Below are 10072 nucleotides of genomic sequence, written 5' to 3' on the forward strand. Positions count from 1 at the left end.
CGAACTGGGGGTCGAAATTCTCTCTCTTGCTCTAGGGTGGAATTCGAAATTCTCTAGCCTTGGGATTTCGAAAATCCCTTAGGGGTATTTATAATCTTCCTTGTATCTAATCCTTAGTTAGATAGAATTAGGTTATTGAATAAGAATTCAATTCGGAATAGAACTCTTAATTATTATCTATTAATATATCTAAATATAAAAGATAATAACAATAACCTTATTGGATAATAATGGGAGTAATTTAATCTAATTAAAACTCCTTACTTAGTTATCCTTTAATTAATTTAATTCATAATCCTAATCTAATTAGAATAGATAAAATCAAATTAATTATTTATGCATTTGTTATACATAAATTTCGACCCCTATAGTCACTGGGCCTTATTGGGCTCAGTTGGGCTTCCATCAATTAATTAACATCTGTATCTCTTTTGGGTTCCAAGTCTTATGTGTGACCCATTAGGTTCTTATTGCTTCTAGCCGTATGCAACTATTAAAATTAATTTTCAAAGAATTATATTTAATCTTTGCATAACGGAATGATGTACAGAGTATGTGATTAGCAAGTCTGTAATCAATCCCCTAGAGCTATAAGAAGACAGGTTGATTCTGTCGTTGACCTTTCAGTATTAGTTACGGTATAATTCGATCCTTTATCAACTACATCCTTGAACTGAATCTTATGACTATGGATAATGTCAAGTCATATATAGCGAGACGTTCGTTTTACTTGTACAGGCCGAGTCAACTCAAATTAGATAGGTTAAGTGAAATCTGTATTTCAAGTCTAAAGCTATCACCTTGCAAGGATTTAGAGTCGTGTCTTCCACAAGTGATCCATGGACATATCTCCCATTTATCGGGAGTGATAAATGCTCAATCCAATATATAACGATCCCGCAATCACTTCCTGTGATACCCAACGTCTGCTGTTCACACCCCAGAGTCATCTCTGTTAAGGATCGTGTTACACCAGAGTCAAAGCGTCACATTCTGTAATCCAGAATACCAATTAACATTCCTTTGAGTCTGAGGATTATTTACACCTATTAATACCAATGAGATGAACAGGTGACAAGGATGAATCTACCCATCCTGTTATCTCAAGTCGGGTCCCCAATCCTAATTAACTACTTTTCATCAGATCCATATAACTGTCCAGATATCTGTATATATGAAGCTTGTGAGATCAGCTTTCTGTCAGACAGAAGACATTGTTGCATGCAAGTCTCAACAGTGATATATCAATCCTAAACATATCACTTGACTTGGGGTGGTTTTAAGTTTATTAGTTTATTATAAATTTTTGTCTCACTTCATGCTTGTATGAACACTTTATAATCACTTTAAAACAAACTTACGGATTTCCTTTTATTAGACTTCATTCAGTGCTTAAAAGGGATTGCCTTTATATAGTTATAAAACATATATCTCATTAAAACAAATGATATAAAGAACACTTCATTTACATTAAGTTTGTATCTTAGAACAATTGTCTATAGGACACTAAACCCCAACAACACGAGCATTTTCCAGAAACTCTTACCGGGGACGCTCTGTTGTGGCACCAAGGGTTGTCGGAGGAAGAGATGGGACATTGGATACCTCTTCGGGATGCATTTGTGTCAAGATATGAGATGTATATTCCGTGGACGGGATCCCTAGAAGATCTGGATAGGATCAGGCAATTCCCCGAGGAACCATTCGTGGATTACGCTAGGAGGTGGAGGCACCACTATGAACTGTGTCGAGAAACTGTGAGCGATAAAGTGCAGCTCATGTATATACAGAGAGGCGCTATATATAAAGTGCAGCTCATATATATAAAGTGCAGCTCTGATACACGCTCACCTTTATTGCTAAAGGGTGTCTTTGTCATTTTACCTTTTAACCATGCTTCACATGTGATAACTAGTGGAAAAATCCTTGATCGGAGCCCTTCCCTGTGAGGCGCCGTTGGGATCGGCCGGGGACACTCAGATGCCAAAGTCAGTATAGAGGAACAAGAGAGCAAACTGAATTGACAAAGGTTGTGAGAATGTGTACCTTGATAGCCTAGGGATGTAGGCTATATATAGCTAGGAAGTCGTAACCTTCAGCAACTAGAAGGTCTCCATTAATGCTCCATTAATGGCGGTTACTGGTTACCTTTAAGCTGGCGGTTACTGGTTACCTTTAACCTGGCGGTTAGCTAATTGATAGCTCATTAATGGTCTTTATGGCCGAGTCGGCGGCTAGCCGTTACTGTGATGAATCAGGTGAAAGAGGAGATTCGCCTCATAGGTTCGCCAGCGGATCTCACTGAGCTGAACCGTGGAGATCCGCCATCCGGTTCTTCTTGTGGCGTTCTCAAGGTGAATATCCCTTTTGGTCCTTGGGATAATATTCTTTGATCCGTCAAGGCGTATGTACGCTCTCCTTGAGAGCTATGACGGGTCTCCGCCACTCGCTCTTATCGGGCGTATCTCGTTATGGCGTATCTCGCCATGGTCCACGTGGCGTGGCATAATGCTAGAGACTCCTTCCTTTTCCTCATTATTTGCATATTCTCCCCTGCATTAATTATCATTAATTCCACATTAATCATGCATAAATATCTCTTTTAGAAGGAATAATGGTTTGCCATTATTTCTATTTATTTTCCCTTATTCCTTATTCAAGAATAATTTTAGTTGTTATCAGAAGCCCCCCCTAAAGGTATAAAAAGCTCTTTAGGGCTGTTTAAATGGTGTTTTATTTTTCTATCTTGGAGGAAAGTGGACCCGCCCTAGATGGGGGATCATATATGGAAATGATGCACCTTTTGGGGCTTCCTTATGCGGGATCTTATGAACAAGATCCGCCCTATGTAGGATCATATATGGATATGATGCACTTTTAGGGGTTTTTGCTTCCTTGTGGATAGGTGGCCAACCGTATCCATTGTTAGCCTCTAGGGGCTTCTTGAGAGTTATATTTCCTTTAGAAAGGAATAACCTGCCCTTTATGGGACCATTTGTTCCTACCCCCTAGGATTATGATTCGCCTTTAGGGACTTATTTTCTTCAGTTCTGCCATATTGAGGAGAATGACCCGCCCTTAGGGATCAGTAAGAATGATCAGCCATTTAGGGACTTTTGTGCATTTTGTGGAGGCGAGACTTTGTTATTTCTATGATGAAGATGAGGATTCATTACTTTGATGAAAACGAGACTTCATTGTTTGGATGAAGACGAGGCTTCATTGATTGGATGAAGACGAGGCTTCATTGATTGGATGAAGACGAGGCTTCATTGATTGGATGAAGACGAGGCTTCATTGTTTGGAGATGAAGACGAGGCTTCATTACTTGGAGATGAAGACGAGGCTTCATTATTTGGAGATGAAGACGAGGCTTCATTGATTGGATGAAGACGAGGCTTCATTGTTTGGAGATGGATACGAGGCTTCATTACTTGGAGATGGAGACGAGGCTTCATTACTTGGAGATGAAGACGAGGCTTCATTAGTTGGATGAACCCTTTGCTTTCCAGAACTATTTTTACTAATGCATTATATCTTTTAGCAAGTAATTTTCTAGGATCTGGTTTAGGATTTCTCCGATTGTTTAGGGTAGGTGGCCAGCCGTACCCCAATGTATGAACCTTTGTGAAGGTTTAGAAGCTGTTCTATTCCTTCTAGAGGAAGTAAAGCTGCCTAGGGGATCAACTTGCTACCTATCTTTGAGGTGAAGCGATCCGCCCGTAGGACTTGTGAACCCTTCTTTGGGAAGGGAGTGAGAGAGTGTAAAGTCCTTGCGTCCAAGGAATGTTTTAACTCTTTCTCGAATGGTGATCATCTAAAGATGGATCCGCCCATGAGAATGTTCTCCTATCTTTGAGGAGAAAGTTGAGGGTGTAATGATCTCATGTTTGAGACGATTTTAACCCGCTTTTGATGGTGGTCAATCCTTTTCCTGTCTTTGAGGAGAGAGTTGAGCTCATTTGAAAGCTCCTGAGGGTCTGTGCTTCTTATCTTTGTGGAAAGGGGATCCGCCCGTGATGGGATCAATTGTCCTATCTTTGAGGTAATTGATCCACCTGTGGAACTTTTCATTCGCCAGCCAATGGGCGTATATCAGCACTAAAAGCTAGGCAAATGAATATAAGAAGTATGGCGAGAAAGAATAAATTATAAAATATAGGATACTATAACAGTTTAATGCACATATAAGAATATGTAAAAATACTGATTTTTAGGCCCATGGTTTCGTCTTTTCTAAGCAACTAGAACCGCATCCTCAATGATGTTTAACTTATGAGTAATCACATATGGGCTTACTCCTGTGGGGATCTCATTCTCCTATATAAATACGCTTTCAAACTCAATGAGAACTTTTTTTAACATCCTCTTTGATCTCAAGTTTTAATCCTTTGGCGATCCGCACCCGTTTTCCATCAGCAATAAGGAGCGTTTCTGTGTCGTCCAAAGCTGTAGTGACAAGTTAATATTTCTCACCTTCGTCCTCTTTGGATTGTGGGCGGATTGATAGTGACGCCGAGTATAAGTCTCTTTAGCCACCTTTTGGTTCCCGCTAATCATTACTCCTCCTTTGCTGGTGGGAATGTACATTGTCAGACGACGGATAGAAATTAGGGTTGCAACCTCTGGCCCTTGGTCTGGATAGTGTGACCCGTCACTCCAATGATGTCAACAATGGTTGTTTCTATTTGGATCGGATCAACCTTTAGTTTGGCAAATGCACCTTTGGTGATGACATTGCGAGAACTGCCCGTGTCTTTACTCGCTTTATTTTATCTTCCATCCTTGAATCGCCATTGTTACTACCAATGCATCTGCATGTGGAGAGATTACCGGACCTGTTTCTGCAAAAGGAGCAATGGAGGGATGTTTTATCCAGAGCGGATATTTTTGCTTTTTCCACGGGTGGCTGATACACTGGTCCATCTGCTATGACATTAATGACACTTTTGAATTTATTTTTGGGATCTGTCTTCTGCTTGTCATCTTGTTATTTGTTATTCTGGACAAAGCTATCTAGTTTGCCAGCTCCCAGCAAGCTTCAGTGTGGTGGCCAACCTGTAGTACGCTTTGGCGTTTCTTCCAACGGTTACATGCTCCCCTCCTTTGGGTTCGGGATATGTAATGTCCCGCTTATATTGAATCTTTTCTTTTATATTGTGGCAAGTTGGAAGCTTTAAACATTCTGTCCGCTTCGTACCCCAGGATCCGTGCTGTGAATGGTGATTTCATGTTAACTTGATGGCGTACCTTTCTGCATTGTTCTCTTGTCTATATAGAGCGGTATGCACTCGCCTTTCAATCTCATCATTCGTGTGTTCAATGTTGAATCATGATGGTGAAGCCGGTTCTTGATCTTGATCTCGATCATGTTGAGGTTATGCTTGGAGATATGGTTTAACGCGGATGGATGTTGTCACAACCGTGGGAGCCATTTTATCTAACTTCTGATATCTTGTCTCCGCATCCTTCAACATTTTGCTAACATAATAGATGGAGAACTGCTGACCTTCTTCTTCTTAAATAACCACGGTGCACATATCTTTATCCATGACAGATTGATACAAATGCAGGTCTCCCCTTCAGATTGGTCTACTCATCAAGGGTGGTTCTGCTAGGAATTGTTTTATACCTTGATATGCTTGTTGACAATCTTTCTAGTATGATGATCCGCCCGTTCAACCTCTGGATCTTTCTCACCCATAGTGGGGCTTTCATTTAGGCGCTCTTTTCACCTTTTTCCTCGCATGGCTTTTATTTAGGCTCTCTTTTCACCTTTTTCCTCGCAAGGTTTTTATTTTATCTGGATTTGCTCTAACTCCTTTTTGGCCAATGACCTAGTCAAGGAATTTTTTTGAAGTGACTCTGCATATACACTTCTTTGGATTGAGCTTTATTTTTCATATCAGTGTTTGCACTAGTTGTAGTATTAGCAACTCCCTTGTACCTGTGGGTTAGCAATGAAAGAACTCCAGAAGTGGGGCATGCTATGTCCATTATTAAAAGATTGTGGTAAGTCATAAAAGCTATATTCACTTACCTTGGGGATCAATGGCTTGATCCATGGAACATACTTCATAGCAAAAGAATGTTTGCATTTTCCTTTTTGGCAAATATCATGTATGATGCAATGTCTCTTTATGGAATTTTTAGTTCATATTGGAATCAACTTAATAATTCCTTCACGTTGGTCCCTGACTCTAGAATGAGCTTAGTCAAAAGATAAAACTGAGTAAATATTATATGTCAAACAAATTCATAATAGAATTTTAATCGTGCTTGTTTTAATAATAATATCACGTATAACGGTCATAACCATAAAGATTGCTACTGCACATGAATATCATAATGAATTCTTAATAAATAACCATAATGAGAATGGTTTAAGAATAATGTCCTTTTGTATTTCAATGCGCATTAATATCCAAGATAGCATATTTATTTTAAACGTCATAAAAGTTATGACATTCTATATTGGGTATGATATCTTACATAGTTGCTATTTACTTGCAATTAATATTGTGCATCCATAGATTAATGGCATTCAGAGATCATTAAAGCCTCATTTGAATGCGATGTAATTAAAGAAAGGTAAGTGATGATTTAATAATATAGTTATATATAAAATTACTCTTATATCATTTCATTTGTACGAATAAAATAGAAGAGAAAGGGTAATTTTAGAAGAAAAATACATGTACCATGATTCTCCTCCAATCTTTAAGGAATTCTCATGTATATCCTAAGAATTTTGCATAAATTAATGTTCTGATCCGAAACTGACACTTGCACTATTTTGTAGTTAGCTCAGGACATGAAAGTTTTGTTTATCCAATTTGGTAATTCATCAGCCCATAATGGCCTTAATAGTTAGGGACAATTACAGGATAATTACAAATAGACTCAATATTTTCAAGTCTCTTGTGTTGGTAACAGAAATTCTAACAATATCAAATAAACAGTTTTTATATGAATAGACACATCCTTGTAAAAAAGGGAATGAAATAACTGTTTGACAAAATAATATTAAAAAATATGAATTTTTGATATTAAAAGTACTATATAGGAGAAAAGCCATATATAGATGGTGAATTGTACAAGGAAAAACCAAATATGATTTTTTTGTAATTTCTTCTAATAGTTATATGTATGTTCATCCAAAAGACCGACCAGATCTAAATCATTTGTAATTACATGAGCCCTTTTATGATATTTTAATATCAAATGACAAAATCACATTGAATGGATGAATTTTTTTTTTGTAAATCCCAAGATTACGGGTCTTATACATGTGTTTTGTACTAATTCAAATGATAATATCATATTACACTTGTCATGCATAAAAATATGAGGGCATAGTAAGCATGCAAGATTTAATGAAAGATTTGTGTCCATGACTTCATCTTTCATAGTTTATTAGATTTATCATAATAACATGTAACGATATTCATAGCACTTTATAAGAGTGAGGGATCTCAATTTTCTTTAATTAAAAATGGAATAAGAAAGGGTAGGAAACTTATCTTATTTATCATAAAACTCCAGATTTAATGTAGAAAACTCTTTCCCACCAATATATGGAGAAGCCTATCTTTGGATAGATTTGATGTATTGATTGAGCCAAAGTTTGAGATTGAAATTTCTATTCCATTGACTCCATTATTTTGTTCTTTGTGAAACTCTATACAATCAAGATTTTGTGATCTTCTGTTTGTTAGAGATCCACGATCACCGCACCAATTGATAACTAGTGGAAAAATCCTTGATCGGAGCCCTTCCCTGTGAGGCGCCGTTGGGATCGGCCGGGGACACTCCGATGCCAAAGTCAGTATAGAGGAACAAGAGAGCAAACTGAATTGACAAAGGTTGTGAGAATGTGTACCTTGATAGCCTAGGGATGTAGGCTATATATAGCTAGGAAGTCGTAACCTTCAGCAACTAGAAGGTCTCCATTAATGCTCCATTAATGGCGGTTACTGGTTACCTTTAAGCTGGCGGTTACTAGTTACCTTTAACCTGGCGGTTAGCTAATTGATAGCTCATTAATGGTCTTTATGGCTGAGTCGGCGGCTAGCCGTTACTGTGATGAATCAGGTGAAAGAGGAGATTCGCCTCATAGGTTTGCCAGCGGATCTCATTGAGCTGAACCGTGGAGATCCGCCATCCGGTTCTTCTTGCGGCGTTCTCAAGGTGAATATCCCTTTTGGTCATTGGGATAATATTCTTTGATCCGTCAAGGCGTATGTACGCTCTCCTTGAGAGCTATGGCGGGTCTCCGCCACTCGCTCTTATCGGGCGTATCTCGTTATGGCGTATCTCGCCATGGTCCACGTGGTGTGGCATAATGCTAGAGACTCCTTCCTTTTCCTCATTATTTGCATATTCGCCCCTGCATTAATTATCATTAATTCCACATTAATCATGCATAAATATCTCTTTTAGAAGGAATAATGGTTTGCCAATTGATAACTAGTGGAAAAATCCTTGATCGGAGCCCTTCCCTGTGAGGCGCCGTTGGGATCGGCCGGGGACACTCCGATGCCAAAGTCAGTAAGGAAGATCAAGAGAGCAAACTGAATTGACAAAGGGTAAGTAAAAGTGTACCTTGATAGCCTAGGGGTGTAAGCTATATATAGCTAGGAAGTCGTAACCTTCAGCAACTAGAAGGTCTCCATTAATGCTCCATTAATGGCGGTTACTGCTGGCGGTTACTGGTTACCTTTAACCTGGCGGTTACTGGTTACCTTTAACATGGCGGTTAGCTAATTGATAGCTCATTAATGGTCTTTATGGCCGAGTCGGCGGTTAGCCGTTACTATGATGAATCAGGTGAAAGAGGAGATTCGCCTCATAGGTTCGCCAGCGGATCTCACTGAGCTGAACCGTGGAGATCCGCCATCCGGTTCTTCTTGCGGCGTTCTCAAGGTGAATATCCCTTTTGGTCCTTGGGATAATATTCTGTCAGTAAGATGAATATCCCTTTTCGTATTCTTTGATCCGTCAAGGCGTATGTACGCTCTCCTTGAGAGCTATGGCGGGTCTCCGCTACTCGCTCTCATCGGGCGTATCTTGTTATGGCGTATCTCGCCATAGTCCACGTGGCGTGGCATAATGCTAGAGACTCCTTCCTTTTCCTCATTATTTGCATATTCTCCCCTGCATTAATTATCATTAATTCCACATTAATCATGTATAAATATCTCTTTTAGAAGGAATAATGGTTTGCCATTATTTCTATTTATTTTCCCTTATTCCTTATTCATGAATAATTTGGGTTGTTATCAACATGTTTCCAATGATTCAGAATCAATTGAATCTATACGCCCATCTTGGTGTAGCTTAAGCATGCGTCTTTTGTTTATATGGCCTAAACGACAATGCCACAAGTAAGTTGAATTATCTAGCTTATGTCTTTTGGTATCAATTGCAAAAACAGAAATTTTGTCATCTAACACATAAATCCCATTTTGTGATATTCCTGAAAAATAGAAAATCGAATCTCTATAAAAATCGCAATGTTTCTCTTTTATTGAAATATGAAAACCGTCGTCAACAAGACGGCTAATAGAAATAATGTTACGAGACATTTGCGGAACGTACAAACAGTTCCTTAATTCTATTACAAGCCCAAAGGGCAAATTTAAAACATAATCTCCAATTGCGAGGGTGGCAACTCTTGCTCCATTTCCTACTCGCAAGTTTATGTTTCCTTTCTTCAATTCCTTAGTCTGATTTAGTTCCTGCATATTTGTACAAATATGAGATCCGCATCCGGTATCAAGTACCCAAGATTCAGACTGTGAAATTGTATTTATTTCAATATAAAACATACCAGATGTTGAAGCACCGCCCTTTCCCTTCTTGAGGGTGGCTAGATACTCCTTGCAGTTCCTTCTCCAATGCCTGTCTTTACCACAGAAGTGGCACTCTCCTTTGGGCTTCTTTACTTCCTTTCCCTTGGCTCCAGTGGGCATGACCCTTTTACCTTTCTTGGGATATTTAGGATTGGGAAAATTCCCTTTCCTCTTCTTTGATCCCTCTATGACAAGCGCCGGTATTGCCTTGTCTTTCT

This window comes from Euphorbia lathyris, chromosome 7 (assembly GCF_963576675.1).
Source record: "Euphorbia lathyris chromosome 7, ddEupLath1.1, whole genome shotgun sequence".
Taxonomy (NCBI): Eukaryota; Viridiplantae; Streptophyta; class Magnoliopsida; order Malpighiales; family Euphorbiaceae; genus Euphorbia; species Euphorbia lathyris.